Source organism: Protopterus annectens, chromosome 4.part0, assembly GCF_019279795.1.
Source record: "Protopterus annectens isolate FY-2018-M chromosome 4.part0, PAN1.0, whole genome shotgun sequence".
In the NCBI taxonomy this organism is placed as follows: Eukaryota; Metazoa; Chordata; order Ceratodontiformes; family Protopteridae; genus Protopterus; species Protopterus annectens.
Window position 1 is genome coordinate 211,134,309 of NC_056733.1, and position 18,109 is coordinate 211,152,417.

An 18,109-nucleotide genomic window follows, 5' to 3' on the forward strand; every position below is an offset into this window, starting at 1 on the left:
AAACATACCCCTTTCAGACCCCACCACTGTATACCACTGAAAAGCCTAAATTAGTTAGTTAGAACTGCTACATCAACTAACATAAACACTTCTTACCACCTATAAAATTATCCAGCATCTACCTGCCTGTCCAGTACTAAAAAACATTCTACACAAATATGTTCCCAGTCCATCACAGTGATCCAGTGACAGAAAACTCAAATCTGCTGGGCACTGTCTGTACTTGTACAAGGTTGCTAAGGCTCGTAACTCCTTTACCTGTATCATTCAGGTCTATACCCTCCCTCCCATCTTTCAAAACCACTCTGAAAGACTTCCTAGCTAAAATCTGTCTCGGTTCTTGCTCATATCTAGGATAAACTATATCCCTAAATGTGAACAAATATTTTTTAATTCCTTACACTTTCTTACTCCCCTTTCTTCATTTATTTCCTTACTGCTATCTAATTCTCTTCCCTGACTTTCTAAATATACCATAAGCCTGATTTTCCCTCACCTCATATTGCAATTCCTATTTGTATTAGGCTAACTTACCTTTACTTTCTCTACAAAGTATCTAAAGTTTCTTTAAATACTAAATGATTGGTTAAAAATCGATGCAAGGTATATGACTATGTTTTTATATTATGTCTAATTTGTTATAATTATTTAAACTGCAAATGTTTTTGTTTTATTTTTGAAGACTGTAAAATTATTGTCATTAAAATGTTTTGTAATTATTCAGAGATTTTATCACCGGGCCTCCACTGAAACTGGGCTCCTACCCAGTTGGACTTTCCCAGTAATCAAATGTCAATAAATAAGTAATGTTTTAGTGAAGGAAAACATAAAGCCATTTATGTGGCTCTTGCAAGCTTGTTTCCACTGTAAATAAATTAGTGGATGTATTCTATCAAATCCTAAAATCACAAAGGGTTACTTTTGCTAGGATTAGACTTTTAACTGTGATGGTAGCAAGTGTGTTAGTATTTTTTCCATCAATATCTGAAACAGTAGCAGGGCAGGCTCTCCTCTCCTTTCCTAGCAGTCCAGTCAAGACAGTGATGAAACTTAACTAGCAGACTTAATATATTTTGACACAGAGGATGGGTGGTAAATATACCTTCAAAGAGAGGACAGTGAAGTAGATGGAAAACATTTTCACAAACTGGGTGGTTTACCACTGGATATAATGTGTTCTACAGTGCAAATAAAAAAGGAGGAGTAAAGAAAACATACGACAGATGGAATGAAAAGGTAGAAAAATAGCTATCAGAAACACAACACACAAGCAGACAGGACTGACAAAATAGTAGTATTTCACAGATACGTTTGGATGTTTGTAATGTAGATTGATTACAACTCATTGTCTTCCCTTCCGTAAATGCATCAGTGAGAGCAGTTCTGACAACTATGTCCACTTTTACAACACATATTAACAAGTTGATGCAGGAAGTTGCACAATTTACCTATATGTTGTTGCACAATCTATCTTTTAAATCAAACGTTGACTGTGTGACAGCACAGTTGCTTGTAATTCTTGTTCAGTCAAAGTGAGGTAATGCCCCTTTACCCTAACATTTTTTTTGCAAATGTGGTTTTATTCAGGTTGCATCTGGACTCCACTTGCCAAACATTTGTGAGATTTGACAAATTTTCATTCCATTTGGTTTTGCATAACTTGATATAGAGCTACTGTTACTTGGATACATCTCAATGTGCTGCAGACACTTACAGAATTGTGTTTCTAATATGGCTTTCCCTAACATAATTCACGTTAATTATGCATAACATGATTAGTACAGGTTTATAAAATAATAGTTATGTACACACCATAACTTTCCATCTGTGTTGTCCATTTTCATTCTTCCTTAACGAATGGGTTTGGATCCGACCCTCAGCCACTCTCTTTAGATTCTAGAATCCAACTTCCCTGATCACTGAATTAACTCAAATCAGGATCTGACCCTCAGCCACTTTCTTTAAATTCTAGAATCCGACTTCCCTGATCACTGAATTAACTCAAATCAAGTCTGCTGCTACTATGCAATATCTCAGGAAAAATGTTTTGCTGAAAACAGCTAAAACAGAACAGTGATGGCTGAAAGATCAGGAGCTCAAATGGGAGCAATGTTCCCTAATAAGAATTCTATTAGGATACTTTCAAAGACATGGATGGGGAAGGTTTGAGGGGAGGTGAGGAAGAATGAAAATGGACACCACAGATGAAACATTATGGTGAGTACACAACTTTTACATCTGATGTCATTTTCATTTGTTCCTCAATGAATGGGACAGAATCCCCAGCTACAATTACCTTGGGTCTCACTTATGGAAGACTATTCCAGAGCACCGCAGAACTGAACAATGCTCTGTGTCTAGAAATGATGTTCAATTTGTACTGATAAAGAAAGGTATGAACATTAGACCAAGTAGCAGCTGCACAAGTGTCATCAATGGAAGTTCTAGCCCAAAAAGCAGCTGACATAGCCATTGACCTGGCTGAATGTGCCTTTGGCTTTTTTGATGAGGTTAGACCTTTCAAGGAATAAACATAAAAATACAATCTGTAATCTTTGGAACTGGTTTTTCCATCTTGGTATTAGAAAAGGAAACAAATAACTGATCTGTTTTTCTAAACTCCTTAGTTCTATGTAGGTAAAAAACAAAGTTGTCTATGTACATCTAGGAGATGAAGGGTATATCCTTCTTTACTCTCAAATTTAAGAATGAAAACTGGAAGGTTAATGACTTGGTTGATGTTTGATTCAGAAGACACTTCAGGTAGAAAGGAAGGATTTGTGGACAGGGTAACCCTATTCTTGTGAAAAATCAGATACTGTGGTTCTAAAGAGAGTGCTTGGAGTTCTGAAACTTGTCTAGCTGAAGTAATTGCCACCAAAAAGACAGTCTTCCAAGATAAAATCTTAAGCATGCAAAGCAATACAAGCATGCAGAATCTGAAGGTAATGCTACTCAATGCTAGAAGACTAAACCTCAAAATGCACTCTCTCGAGGCACTCCTAAAAATGGAGAACATCGATATCTGCAGTAACTGAGACCTGGTTCAAGGCTCCAGAGAGCACTCCTGCAATACCAGGCTACAATTCTTACCACACTTTTCGGCCACAAAACCAATACCGAAACACTAAAGGTGGAGGAGTGCCCGTATTCACCAAGGATATTCACATCTCCAGGCTAGTTGCCCAACACAATGCATCTGAAATTCTCCAGGTGCAACTAACACTAGGTAAGACTGCAATCCAAATTGTAGCTTGCTACAGATCCCCCACCATGCCCCAAGATTCTCACTACACCTTTCTAAACATACTGGAAAATATTAAGATACAACCAAACACCCTAATACTGGGGGATTTCAACTACCCTGCCATTAATTGGGAAAACTACTCAGGTACCAACTCCTTTTCCCAACGGTTCTTGAAATTCATAAATTCCAATGCCCTGGATCAACTAATCCATTGTCCCACCAGGGGCTCCAATATCCTAGACCTGGTCATTACCAACATGGCAGATAGATGCTCCACACCAGTGGTCACCCCCTCATTGGTCAGGTCTGATCATAAGCAAATCACCCTTGACATCCACATCCCCCCCACCCCCCCCCCCAGTAAAGAAACCTCCTTAAAAAACTTCTCCAAAGCCAACTTCATGCTACTGAAGTCAGAAGTGACAAACTTCACAACACCCACGCAGACGGGATCTGGAAGTTCGACTGCAGAATCCTACAGTAACACAATGTACGAGCACATTCACTTGTGCATGAATTGTGCCATCCCAAATAGAACCAAGATGCTCTTCTCCAAAAAAAGGAAGCCAATCTGGTGGTCCCCTGCTATAAACAAACTATACAACAGAAGGAAGAAACTGTTGCAGAAAAGAGGAAAATCCCAGGATGCAAAAAACTTCCTCACCAGCCTCAGTAAGAAGCTGAGATCCCTCATAAAATCCTCAAAAGCTAGTTACGAAAATAAAATTGCCAAAGATTCCAAAGACAACCACAAGACATTCTATAGTTATGTCAAGAATATAAATGGCAATGCTCAGATCTGCTCTGAGTTACAACAGAATAGCATTAAATATAGGATATTGCCAATATCCTGGCAGATCGATTTAGTGCCAACTTCACCCCCCTCTCACCCCCTAAAGGGCCCATCTCAATACCAAAAGATTGCCAAATTCCAATAATCAAAGCCACACAGGTAGAAACCGCACTCTCCAAAGCTAAGAATACAGCATCTATGGGACCAGATGACATCCCAGGCGGTGTACTACATGAACTACAAAATGAAATGGCACTTCACCTAAGTGTCATGTTTAATCATAGCCTCACCTCAGGCTTCATTCCCACTGAGTGGCGCAAAGCTACAGTTAGCCCGCTCCACAAGGGAGGATCCGCCTTGGATCCTGGGAACTACCATCCCATCAGTCTGAGAAGCCTGATCTGCAAGGGCATGGAATGCATTATCATGGAACTTATAAACAAAGACATTGGCAACCTTCAAACACTGGACCCCACCCAGTTTGGGTTTGAGAAGGGCCGATCTTGTCTCCTGAATCTGATTGACTTCTTCGAATCAATCTCCAGAGCTGTGGATGAGGGTAAGGCGGTCCGCACAGCCTAACTGGACCTCGCCAAGGTCTTTGACACCATCCCCCACTCTGGAATCATAGATAAACTTACTAAGCTGGGCATAAATCCCCACGTCACTCGATGGGTTGCCAACTGGCTTACTAACAGAACCCAGACTGTAAAGGTAGCCGACTCCAAATCCAGCTCCAGACAAGTGACAAGTGGAGTACCTCAGGGTTCAGACATGGGACCACTCTTGTTTGGCATCTACTTCTCTGAAGTACAGACCAACACTAAGGGACTCTGGCTAACAAAGTTTGCAGATGACTGCAAACTGGGAGCCATTACTGAATCCCCAAATGATGTGGATATTCTACAAAAGGGCCTTACAGAAACAGATGCCTGGTGCCAGAGCCATGGGCTCAAGCTTAATGCCAAGAAATGTATTGTTATCCCCTTTGGAAAAAAACATGTACCCATGAATTACCACATAGGTGGCAGGACACTAAACATCGAAAGTGTGATGAGAGACTTAGGGACACAGGTGGACAGTGGTCTCACTTTCGATAACCACATCGCCACAACAGTCAGGAAATCCTTCTATGTGGCACACCTCATCACTAAGGGCTTTTCATCCAGAAAAAAGGAGGTCATTGTCCAACTGTACTCATCCCTCATTAGACCCATTACAGAGTATAATGCCCCGTTTGGTATGTACCTCACAAGACATCTGCAACAGCTGGAAAGGCCACAGAAATACCTCACTAAAAGAATCACAGGCCTAAAGCAGATGCCATATGCTGACCATCTAAAAAAACTCCAGCTATACTCTATGGCATATTGTCTACTCAGAGGCGATCTCTACTTAACATATGAGGCCATGTCAAACCCTGAGCTGTTGGACATGCTCCACTTAAAGAAATCCCAATCCCTCAGAGCCACACGCTCCAGGGATCTAAACCTTATCATCACAATGAACAAAACATGCTGGAGGGATAGGTTCCTGACCCAGAGACTCCCCATACTCTGTAATAGACTGCCCATACATGTCAAGCAGAGCGCCTCATTGGCCCTCTTCAAAAGGAACCTTGATGATTGGATGGGAGACAGGAAATTCACCCCGGGGATCATGTCAGTCACCCAGCTAGACAGGGGTTCAGAGAAGTAAATATTGTGGGAAGAAATATTAACAGAATTGTTATGGCTAGGCTTGCATAGGCCTTAGGGCCGATAGCCTAGTACCAACCTATGAACCTATAAGGTCTACTTTGGCTGAGGGCTCAAACGGAGGATGTACTAAAGATTCTAATATTAAAGTCAGATCCCAAGGTGGAATGGGACCTCAAATTGGAGGTCTTAGCAAAAATATACCTTTTAGAAAGGCCTTGCACAGCTTAGCTGAAACTAAAGGAGAAGCTTTATCGCCAATATGGTAATTGGAGATGGCTGCTAACTGTACTTTAATTGAAAAGAAACTTGCCCTGGTATGAAAAATAGAGGCAAAGAAATCTAAAATAGTTGGGATTGGAAAGGATAGTACAGTTGTGTACACTTACCATAAATGTAGATGTTCGAGTGTATTCACTGTTGCAGTCATTACACTTGGGTTATCTGCCAGCAGGTAGCTCTCAGTCGGCCCGAATACTAGAGACTTAGTATTTCTGCATCAGTTGTTGTCGCTTCAGGACTGATGTCAGGTCGTCAGGGGTATAAAAACAGGGAGCCAATGCCATTACATCAGTTTTTCTTGCCCCAAATGTCAGGAACCCCCAAATAGGGAGCCACGTTATGGTGGAAAAAACACCACCAGTAAAAAGTAAATACCAATAGCCCTGTAAGAGGTGAGTAAGAGAAATAGAGAAGGAGATGGAGATAGAGAGAGAGAGAGAGAGAGAGAGACACAAGGGGGCTGGAGGGTGGGAAACCATGACTGCAACAGTGACTACACTCGAACATCTACATTTCTGGTAAGTGTACACAACTGTACTATGTTTTTTGTGTTTCACTGTTGCAGTCATCACACTTGGGTTGATTCCCAAAGCTAAAGAATGGGTGGAGGCAGTCAAGAAGAGTTGGGGCTAGCTAGTACGCCTTGCAGGACTGCTGTTGCTTGGTGAAGATGTGAACAGAAGGCTTCCAGAATGCCCCTCGTAGGGACTCCCCTGAGGAATGCTGTAGAGGTTGAAGATGCCCTAGTGGAATGCGTTCTGACCCCAGAGGGGTAGTTTCCCATGGTGTTTGTAACATAAATGAATACAGTGTGCTATCCATTTAGAGATGGTTTGTTTTGATATGGCCTTGCCCTCTCCCCCTGGTGCAAAGCTGACTAGTAACTGGCCAAATTTCCTGAAGGGCTTGGTCCTATCAAGGTAGAATCTCAGCTGTCTGTGCATGTCTAAAGAGTGCAGGATCCTTTCCCCCTTATTTTGAGGATTAGGAAAAAAGGTGGGCAAATGGATAGATTGGTTGAGAGCCACACTGGACACCACTTTAGGCATAAAAGTAGGGTTAGTCCTGAGGGAGACCCTGTCAGCATGAAGAATAATGAAGGGTTCCACAGTTATAAGTGCTTGTAGCTCAGACACTTTTCTAGCTGAAGTGATGGCCAGAAGCAAGGCTGTTTTCCAAGAGAGGAATTTTAACTCTGCTGACGCTGCAGGCTCAAAGGGGGGAGCATGAGTTTTTCCAGCACAAAGTTAAGGTCCCAAGCAGGGGTGGGGGCTATCCTTGGCGGCCTTAAGTTGTTAGCTCCACTCAGGAACTGTTTGATGAGAGAGTGAGAGAAGAGAGGTGGCTCAGTGCTGTAATGAGCAGAGATGGCAGAGGCATGGATCTTAATAGAAGAGAAGGACAGGCCTCTGTGGAGTAGGTCTGCTAGGTAATCCAGGAAGAGAGGTAAGGAGGGCTGTGCTGAGTCCGCTCCTTTAAAATGAATCCAGGAACAATACTTTTTCCACTTATCAGCATAGGATTTCCTTGTACTGGGTCTTCTGGCTTCATACACAATGTCGAGTAACCTGCTTGCTTAGGCTGGCCACTGGAGGAGAATTCAAGGAATAAGCCAGGCAGCAAGGTTCAGGGTTTGCAGTTGCAGATGCAAGATCTGTCCCTCCTGCTGAGTGAGGAGGGTTGGGATCTGGGGTAGGTGCCATGGTGGCACCGGTGACACACTGCGCAGTAGTGGGTACCACTGTTGGCGTGGCCAGTCTGGGGCAATCAGGATTGCCCTTGGTCCTTCCTGTCTTATCTTGAGTAGTACTCTTGTAAGAAGAGGCAGAGGAGGAAATGCATAGTTTGAGAGGTTTACTCACTGGAAGGATAGGGCATCCACTCTCCAGGCCTTGCTGTGAGGTACCCTGGTGCAGAATTTTCTGAGCTGGCGATTGTAGGGGGAGGCAAATATATCCACCATCGGGGTACCCCATTTCTGGGTTAGAAGGCTGAAGGTGTTGAGGTCTAATTGCCACTCATGTGGGTCTAGGAGATTTCTGCTGAAGTTGTCTGTCAGAGAGTTTTGTTTGCCTGGCAGGAATTGAGCTTGCAGGTGAATATGCATAGCCAGGCCGTGTTCCACATGGTCATGGCTAGCCTGCAGAGTGGGTAAGAGTGGGTTCCCCCCTGCTTGTTGATGTACCACATCACTGTGGTATTGTCAGTTTTTATTAGAAGGGGCCCTGGTGAGAGTAGGGATCTGAAAGCTTTCAGAGCATGCTGAACAGCTAGCATCTCTTTTTGGCTGATATGCAGATGAATTTGGTTTGGGCTCAAGTGGCCCTGAATGCACCTGCCGTCCAGATGTGCCCCCCAGGCATAGTCTAATGCATCTGTGGTTAGGGTCTGGGCAGCATGGGGTTGTGTAAAGGGAAGTCCCTTGTTGTGGTTGCATGCTGCTGCCCACCAAAGAAACTCAGTCCTGAGACAAGGTATGATAGGCATGATAGTTTTCAGGTCCTGTGAATGTTGGCACCAAAGACTTTTTACGTACCAGTGAAGTTTCCTCATATGCAGTCTGGCATATGGAATTAGAAGAATGTAGGAGGCCATGAACCCTAGACCCTGCAGGATTTTCTTTGCAGATAGTTGGGTTCTGGTGGCCATTTGAGTGAAGTAGCCTGTCAGATAGGGTCTATACCACTTCGTTGAAATGGCAAAAGTTCGAAGACCATATGTTCGAATTTCTAACCTCGAAGTGCAAAACCATCGAAGGCTTAGAACAGCAATTTTTTTTCCCAGGAAAAAAATCACTGTTCCAAGAAACACACACACAACACAAGCGCACCAAAAAAACAGCAATTCACACACATACACTTAAAATCCTACATCTAACCCTACACTAAACTGTACATACACTACTATCTATCCACTTACCTTAACCCAAACCCTAACCGCACACTCACCTGACCCACGCCCTAACTCTAACTCACCTATCCCGCCCTAACCCTAAACTATGTCACTATCGCACACCCATCTCACCCACACCCTAACTCACCTAACCCGTGCCCTAACCCTAACCCTAACGTCCACACAATCGCACACTTACCTGAACCCGACCCATAACTTTCCACCACAGTGCTGAAAATTGCGAAGCCACAGAAACGGCCCACCGAATTCTTTCCCTGGGAAAGAATTTGGTGTTCGGCGGCTTCGTGATGATCTGTTTTCGAACTTCATGGTTCGAACATGTGGTGTTCGAACTGCTGAAGTTTTGACAAACTGATAGGAACCCTGTCTGATAGGCTTGTTTTTCTGGAGTAAGGAATGCCATCTGGGATGTTATGTCCAAGCTTGCTCCCAGGAATACAATTTTTTGACTGGGGACTAGTTTTGATTTCTTTTCGTTGATCGTGTACACCAGGGAGGTTAGAAGGTCCTTTACAATATCAGGTGCTGCAACAGCCTTTCCTATCTGCCTGAATCAGGCAATCGTCCAAGTAAGGGTATATTTGAATTTTTCTCTGTCTGCAATAGGCAATGGCTGGAGTCGGGCACTTTGTGAAGACTCTCGGAGCAGTGGATAAGCCAAAGGGAAGTGCAGAGAACTGATAATGCATAGATCCTGCCCTGAAACGTATATATTTCCTGCAAGAGTCCCTGACAGGGATGTGCAGATAGGCTTCCTTTAGGTCTAGGGTGGCTAACCAGGCATCTTTGGTCACCATAGGGAGAAACTGCTGCAGGGTGAGCATTTTGAATTTTGGTACCACCAGGAAAGTGTTTAGAATGGACATATCTAAGATTGGGCACCAGGAGCTCTCTTTTCTGGGTACCAGGAAAAGTCTGGAATAAAAACCTTGGCCTGGCTGTTATGCAGGAACAGGCTGAATTGCCCTTATGGAGAGCAGGGATTGAACATGGTTTTGTGCCTCTGCCCCCTAGTTTGGAGAAAGGTCTGGGAACCCTTTTGGGGTTGGCAGTGTGTGGAAATAAAATTTGTAACCCTGGGATACTATGTTGAGGACCCATCGGTCATTGGTGATGGAAGTCCAGTTTTTTGCATGGTGGGCAAGTTTTCCTCCTAGGGGCACGAGCAATTGGGCAGAGGTGAGGAGTGGAGTTGAGAAATCATTGTGAATTCTTTCCGTAAGGGGGTGGCTTAGCACTCCCTGTTTTAGAAGTGGAGGTACTCCACTGCTTAGATCTCTGCATACCCTGAAACTCTAATCTGAGGGGTCTGTTTCCCCTGGGTCTAATTTGAGGTGGCCTTGAGGGGGCTGGAAAGGACCAATGCTTTGATGGGCAATGCCTACTGAATCTTGGGAGGCTGCACTTGCAAAAAATCGTTGACTGTCTGCACAGACTTAGCCTTTTATAAAACCTCTTCTGCTCTGGTGCCAGATTGTCCTTGTTCAAAGGAGCGTCCAGTAATTCTGATTTGACATGGTCTGGCAAGGTCTGCTCCTTAAGCCAAGCATACCTTCTAAGTACAGAACCTGTTACTGCTGCCCTGCAAGATGCTTCTAGGGCATCAAACCCACATTGCAGGGTATGCTTGCTGACTTGGCTTGCAGAGTGCATAAGCTGCTGTAATTCTTTATTTTCTACACAGTCAGAAAAGGTAGATAATTTTTGCTTAATAAGTTCCATAGTATGTTGCTAGTATTTCAGCATGTGGAACTGGCAATTCAATGCTCTAATGGCAAGAGTTGCAGAGGTGTATACTTTTTTACCCCATCTGTCTAAAGCTCGGGAACCCCTGTCCGAAGGGGTGCGATCTTAACTGTAGTTGCTTTTATTCCTTTAGGCCCTTGGGAGATGACCACTGGGTCAGCAGTAGGATTTTTGAAAAGAAATTTGTGAGAGTCAGGGACTCTATACTACCTGTCTGGTTTCCTTGGAGCAGGGGGTAAAGTATCAGGAGTTAGACTGGATTCCATAAAGACATCATCCACAACATCCAGAACAGAAGGGATAGCAAAGGGTCTATGCTGTGGTAAATTAAAAATTCCCGGAGTCTCTTTTTGGACTGAGGATAATCCTGGCATTCCCAGTGAAATGCTCTCTCAAAGTATGCAGGGTTTCACCAAAAGAAAAATCCTCTGGAGGGGAAGCAAAAGGAATGGATTCCTCTGCATCTGAATCCTCATAGGCAGATGAGGGCATGTCTTCATATTCAGAAACCTCAGAGTCGTCGGACTCTTGGTCAGTTAAGGCTGCTGGGGACAGGTTTCTTTTTCTCTTAGCAGGGGAAGGCTGGCTTCCCCTATTCAGCATAATCAGGTCTTCTGCCATTTTAGGCATTTGAGATTGTGGCAAGGAAGCAGGCGCTTGAGTTTGGGTCATCGTAGCTCGTACACTTGGCCTTAGAAACTCGGTAGTTTTAGAAAGAACTGAAGACGTGAAAGAAGTCGTTGGTTTGTGCCGAATATCAATAATGCAAAGAACTTCCTCGAAAGCCGGTGCCTGCACAGTGGCTCTGGACCCATCCAACGTAGAGACATCAGCAGGTTCCGTAGTCGAAGAAGAGTCTTGCGGCATAACAGACTCTGAATGGGTCTCGGTAGCAACCTGTGAATCCATCGAAGTGGGCATCAGGGACTACCAAAACACCTCACTGAGTACCAGCGAACGGAAGCGTCATCGGCAGTTTTGGACCTGTGCGATCTGTCTCCGTCTTTATCCTTACATTTTTTCAGAAGATCGGTAGATGGATGGCTTACCGAAGCCATTTCAGAATATGGAGATCGAGAATGAAAGTATTTAGCTACAATAAGGGCCCGACAATGAATAGTTCGGGTGTTGAACAAAGCACAAAACCGAAAGCGACATATGTTGTGGTCTGGGCTTAAACAGGTGACGCAGTAAAAATGGAAATCTCGGTATGGTATTTGCTTTCCACAGGCGAGACAATTAACTTTTTCTGACATCGGTTAGAGCAAGAAAAAAGTATCCCCAACAGGGTACTTAGCTTTAGAAGACTTCAGGATGATTCAATTTGGAAACAAAAACTCAGCTAATGGCCATCTGGCACCGTGCGAGCTGGTTCTGCTTCGGGCTCCTCAGCAAGAAAGACTGATGTAATGTTGTCGGCTGCCTGTTTTTATATCCCTGACAACCTGACGTCAAGTCCTGAAGCAGCAGCAACCAATGCAGAAATACTAAGTCTCTGGTATTCGGGCCGACTGAGGGCTACCTGCTGGCAGATAACCCAAGTGTGATGACTGCAGCAGTGAAACACAGAGAACATCCAAGTCTCTGATGTGCCCACAAAGAAAATCCTTTCCATTTATTCTTATAAATCTTTTTGGATGAAGATTTGTGGAATGAAGAAAGGATTCAACAAACTGATGAAGAAAGCCTGTAATATCTAGCCATCATTGGAACTGGAGAAACCATGTGGTCAGCTTGAGGCCTGCAATGTCCGGATGAATCATCCCTGACGGGTGTGTCAGAAGATCTGGACTGGGGTCCAGTGTCCATGGAGAACATACTAGGTGACACCATGGGAAGGGAAACCACACTTGCCAAGGTCAGAAGGGGATAATGAGAATTACTTTGCTCTTGAACTGATTGGCTTTCTGAAGAAACTTCGGTATTATGGGGTAGAGGAGGGTAAGCATAAAGGAAACCAGAGGCCACACATGGACTAGACCATCTCTTGGTGACTGTCCCGGGGGGGGGGGGGGGATTAGGTCAAAGAACCTTCTGCTTTTGTTGAGGGAAGAGCCAAACAGGTCACACCACGGTTGACACCATTTTTGGAAGATCATCTTTGCCACCGATTGAGTGAGAGACCACTTGTGAGGAGTCAGGATGGTTCTGCTGAGCTTGTCCTCTAATATGTTGGATTTTGCCAGTATGTACATCGCTATTAGAAAGCAGTTGGAGGAGATCACCAATTGCCAAACTCTCACTGCTTCTTGGCATAAGGGGGTAAGATCTGGTTCCCCCATATTTGTTGATGTGCCAGACTACGGACATGCAATAGTTCTTAGTGGAAGAGCGCTCTGGAGGGCTTGCAATGCTAAAAACACTATTCTCATCTCTAGAACATTTATATGCAATTTTTTCTCTTCTTGGGACCATGTGCCTTGAACTGTCCATCAAAAGTAATTCTCCCCACCCTAACTGGGAAGCGTCTGTGGTCGATGTGGTTTCGGGGGAGGAAGGACAAAAGGGCAGCCTTGATGAATCTCTTTGGAGTGAATCCACCACAGTAGAGATTTTCTGCAAACCTAAGATAACTTTAATGGATGTCTCAGACATTGTCGAAGAAAAGACCACTGTACTGCTAGAGTTCATTAAAGAATTCTCATATGAAGACAAGCAGTGGGTAGTAAAGCTATTGCAGCAGCCATCAATCTTAGGGTTTTGACTATATATCTTGCTGGGGGTGAGGGATGAGAGAGGCAACTGACTGTGTCTAGATGAGACCCTATAATCTCTAAGGCCTGAACTTCACCAGATTTACCATAATTCCCAGTAATTGAGATAGAAGCAGAAAGTAATCTCTGGCCTGTTCCAGAAGATGCCTGGTCAGTGTGGTTAGGAGCCAGACATCTAAATATGGAAACACTCTGAATCCTGGCAGTCTTAGGTGAGCTGCTATCACTACCAAGTATTTGGTGAACACCCTGGGAGATGTGGTGAGACCAAAGGGCAGGGTTCTGAACTGATAATGACCGGCTCCTAGCCTGAAGCATAGATATCTTCGGGAGCATCTGTTCATTTTATATGATAGCATGTGTCCTGACAATCTAGAGAGCACATCCAGTCAACCTTCTGAAGGAGAGGCAGAATGAACTGAACCATGACCATCCAGAACTTGGAATTCTTTACAAACTGGTTCAAATAAATGAGATCCAAAATGGGTCTCAAGTCCTGTTTTCTTTGGAACTACAAAGAACCTTGAGTAAATTGAGAATCCTCTTTGGTCTGGGAGACCTGTTGGATGACTCTTTTGTCCAGCAGCTTTTGAATTTCTGGAGCTGCTTGTTCCCACTGATTCGGTGGAACATCGGGGAGAATTCTTCTCTTCTGTGAAAGAACTTGGGGAAAATGGAATGAAGTCTCCTCTGAATATGATCCTTTGCACCCAAGAATTTTGTGTGAAGGCTGATCCGGCTTTTGGGTGCAAGGATAAGTGCCCCTCATCTGCCACCAGAGAGGGACAGTTGGATAAACTTTCAGGAGCACTGAAAGGGGCAGTTCAAGAAAGAATCCCAAGAATCTTGATTCTGCAGACCCCCTCAGCCATGAGGGTGGTCTCTCCCATTATAGTTACTTCCCTCTCTGTCTCTGGGCTGGGGGAAAGATCTCCATGTGATTCCTGGAAAAGCCCCTGAGATTTTCTGAACCACGCTTTCTTACCCACCTTGTTGATTCCTGGAAAAGGTTCTTTGCAGGGTAGAAAAATGGATTCCCATGGTAGAAAGGGTCTTTTCATCTTTCTCCCTGTGAGACAGCATCTCTAACTGCTGGTCCAAAGAGGGAAGATCCATCGAAGGGACCACTGATGAATGATGCCTTAAAGGGCTCCACAAAAATCACACAACTTCATCCAGGCATGTCTCCTAATGGCTATGTCTGAACCGGCAGCCCATGAAGAACCTTCAGCTGCGTGTGAGATTAACCTCATGGACATGTTAGTAATGGACTGTAGGGTGGCCAGTCGTGAGGAAAAAGATTGCTCCTCTACTAACATGGACCCTGGAAGAGAGTTAGACAGTTGCTTGATTATGTCCATCTGTAATCTAGTGAAATGTGCAAATAACTCAGCGACCATAAAGCAAAGGTCCCTGATGCATGCACTTGCTTCCTGAACCTGCCCATTGCGCTAGACTCCCTGTTAGGGGGATAAACACAGGAGCTCTGCTCGGCCAACTCCTTTTTAGTAGCTGCTGCAATGACCATGGCATCTACAGGAATACCCTTCAACCAGTGTAACCTGACAGGGCACTAAGAGTCTTGTCCGGGTGTTTAGGGATCGATTCTATGGAGTCCAGTTCCTTCCATGCTCTGCAGAGGACCAGGTCTATCAGCTCATCCGCAGGTGGGGTAACCTAAGATGTAGATGGTACAGACCTGAAGGCTTCCAAGAACACAGATTTTTTTTCTGGGAAGGGGATTGGGCAGACCAGTCACCTTTTTAGCAAAGGACCTCTAAGGTGTCCCCAAATAAGGCATCCTCAGATGGAGATCTATGGGACCCTCCCCCTTCATCAAAATCCATGTCTTCTGTGAGGGATTCCCGTGGGAAATCCAGGTGCCTCCTTCTGCACAAACTCTTCCAAGGGACCTCTGAGGAAGTGTTGGAAGAGACAGGAAGTTCCCTGGTGGAAACCACCTGGAAGCTCATCTGGGCTGGCTGTCCCTGAGGCATAGGATGAGAGAATTCTGACACAGGATCGAAAGGAGGTTGGGGGCATGGATCCAAAGATGGAAGAGTCGAAATCAGTGTAGGTAAAGACAATACCCTCTCCACCAGCTCGAAAGCCGAGGGACCAGGAGACGCTGAGGGCAATCACTCCAGAGAGAAGACTATCAAATCAGACAGTCTCCATGGTTCCCGAACCCTCAGATCCAAAGGGAGAGTCGGAGCTGAGCCATCTAGCGCCTAAGCTCTAAAAGGAACCAACAGCTCCAAAAACTTAAAAGTTGATGTCAACCGCTCGGATCATCGCTGATACTTTGGCTCCGAGAGGCCTCAAGCTCTAACAGGGTTAGAGTCGATCGGGTCAGAGAAGTCGCTGGAAATGAGGATGCTAGAACCTTTGGATCTGAATGTTCAACTCTTGGGGCTTTCAGATCCCAGGACTGCAAAACCACTGGTAGGACTGGAGAAGAAGCACATACAAACTGGAAGGTAGATTTAAGGCTCACAGATCCAGAGGGAGACAGAGCCAGCAGAACCCCCATCTGGATCTGTGTTCTGATGAACTTCCTCATCATCCTATCAACTTCTGACTCAGAAAGATTCCAGGAGGACCTAATAGAAGAGGAAGTGGATGGTGGCCTTGAAGATTTTTTTAGGGTCTCTTGGAGGAATGGAGACCTCAAAGTAGGCGATACCCCCTCTGGGAAAAATCTCAGAGAATGGAGCCAAAGAGACTTAGTACCTACAGGTATGGAACAGAGGTTTGGGATACCTTTGCAGGAGGCTGTGAGGAAGGTACTGACCAAGGTGACTTGGATGAACAGTGTTTCCTATGCTCTTTATTCTCTTTAGATTTTTGAGAGGGGTTTGAGCACCTGATGAAGATGTACCAGTAGAAGGAGCTGAGGCTGGAAGAAGTCCTTTCAGGATTAATTTATTCCTGTGATCACTTAACACCTTGACATTAAAGGCTGCACAAACAAACCAAGAGATGTCCAGTTGTGCTGGCCCCAAACAGTACACTCACTCCCTGTGGGCATAAGAGTTTGGGATCTTATGCCCACAGGAAGTGCACTTTTTAAATCTGTTAGGCTTCACATCCATACTGGAAAAACAAAAGCAATCACAAAAGAATAATTAAGAGAATTCAAAGCTTTTTTTTTTTTTTTTTTTGGGAAAAAAAAAAAGGCTATTAACTGTGATAGTTAAAGAATATATGAAAAAGGTAGAAAAGAAGTCAAACGTCTACAGACCATGGTAGTAGGAGAATACCTCAAAAGAGGTAAAAAAGGAAAAGTAATAAAGTTTAAAGTTTACCCTACAACAGAAAAGGAATAAAAAAGGAAGTTAAGGGAGATGGTACACAGTATAACTAACAAGGTAAAAGAGAATTCAAAGTTTTAAAGCTAAACTCATGGAATAATATTTCCCCAAGCTCGAGAATTCACAATCCCATCCGATCTTGAACAGCAGGCAAATGAGATCTGAGGTAATTCAGTAATCGGGGGGCATTATGAGTAAGGGAGGAGCTTAAGAGTCGGATCCTAGAATCTAAAGAAAGTGGCAGAGTTGGATGTGAGGGTTGAACCCATTTGATGAGGAATGAATGAAAATTATATCAAACTGTACTTTTGTACACAGTCGAACATAACTATTTATTTATTTTTACATTTGTTAATCGGGTTAGTCCGACTGGGCCCAGAGAGCCCTTTTTCAGCGGACACCCAAGGAGAAAAGCTCTAGGAAAGTAATTATAAAATAAGAAAAACCTAACAATTCAAGTTGTAAAATACTTAACAGTACAAAACAGATAGAAATACAATACAAATATATACAAGGCAAAAGTATAGTATTTTGAGAATGCAGCAACAATATGTTTGAGAAATGTGGTGAGCATTAAGTTATTTACAAGGAATGAAGCAATGCCTAAAATAAAAAAAAAACATTTCAGAGTAACATCATGGCATACCACAACAAAGATCCATTTAATGCACATTTTATTTACTTAAATATATCAAACACAAAAAATGGCTTAAAAGCACAACACAGAAAAACAACTAAAAGTATAAAATATGAAAGGTCATAACCATATTTCCTTGAAACAAGTCAGGGACATAAAGACTAAGTTCCTAACATGAAAAAGGTCAGCTACGGCATTTCCAACTAATACAGCAAAACTAGCACCTGTAGCGGACCAAAATAGGAACTTACACATAATTACAAAGGTTCATAACCTACAAAAAACTTTGGAATAGCAGCCATCTCACACATTAGCATTAAGGTGCCCATCAACAGCACTGGTTTCTGTTCATCACCAGATTTCTTTTCAATGACCTAGCCAAAAGTGTAATGGCGGAATATTAAAATAATAACATTTCTATTCAAGGAGGACAAATTGTGGCATTGCCACTCCCAGAATGTATATGTAACAGAAAAGCAGATCAAAATCATATAACAGTTAAGTGCCTTCTTCATTTATCACTATAGTAAGGGTATACTTGTCATCTCTAGCTCATGTTGGTATTCTCTGCATAAAAACAAATAAATAAGTAAACATAACCGCAGGTTCCATAATGCCTCCAGCCCCAGAAATATATGTGACTCAACAGAGAACAATAATTCTAAGAAGACTATCAGTTATACTTAGGCAGAGATAGTGATGGGAAAGAAGTGGATAGAGATATCAATCAAACCTAGACAGTTCACTTTGTGTCCCACTGCAGACA

At 43.6% G+C, this 18,109-nt stretch overlaps 1 protein-coding gene across 3 annotated transcripts in view; it reads right to left on the minus strand.

Annotated features, from left to right (window-relative positions):
* PCYT2 (phosphate cytidylyltransferase 2, ethanolamine) overlaps positions 1-18,109 on the minus strand; it is a 944,538-nt gene that overhangs the window by 835,663 nt on the left and 90,766 nt on the right. The window lies entirely within an intron of this gene.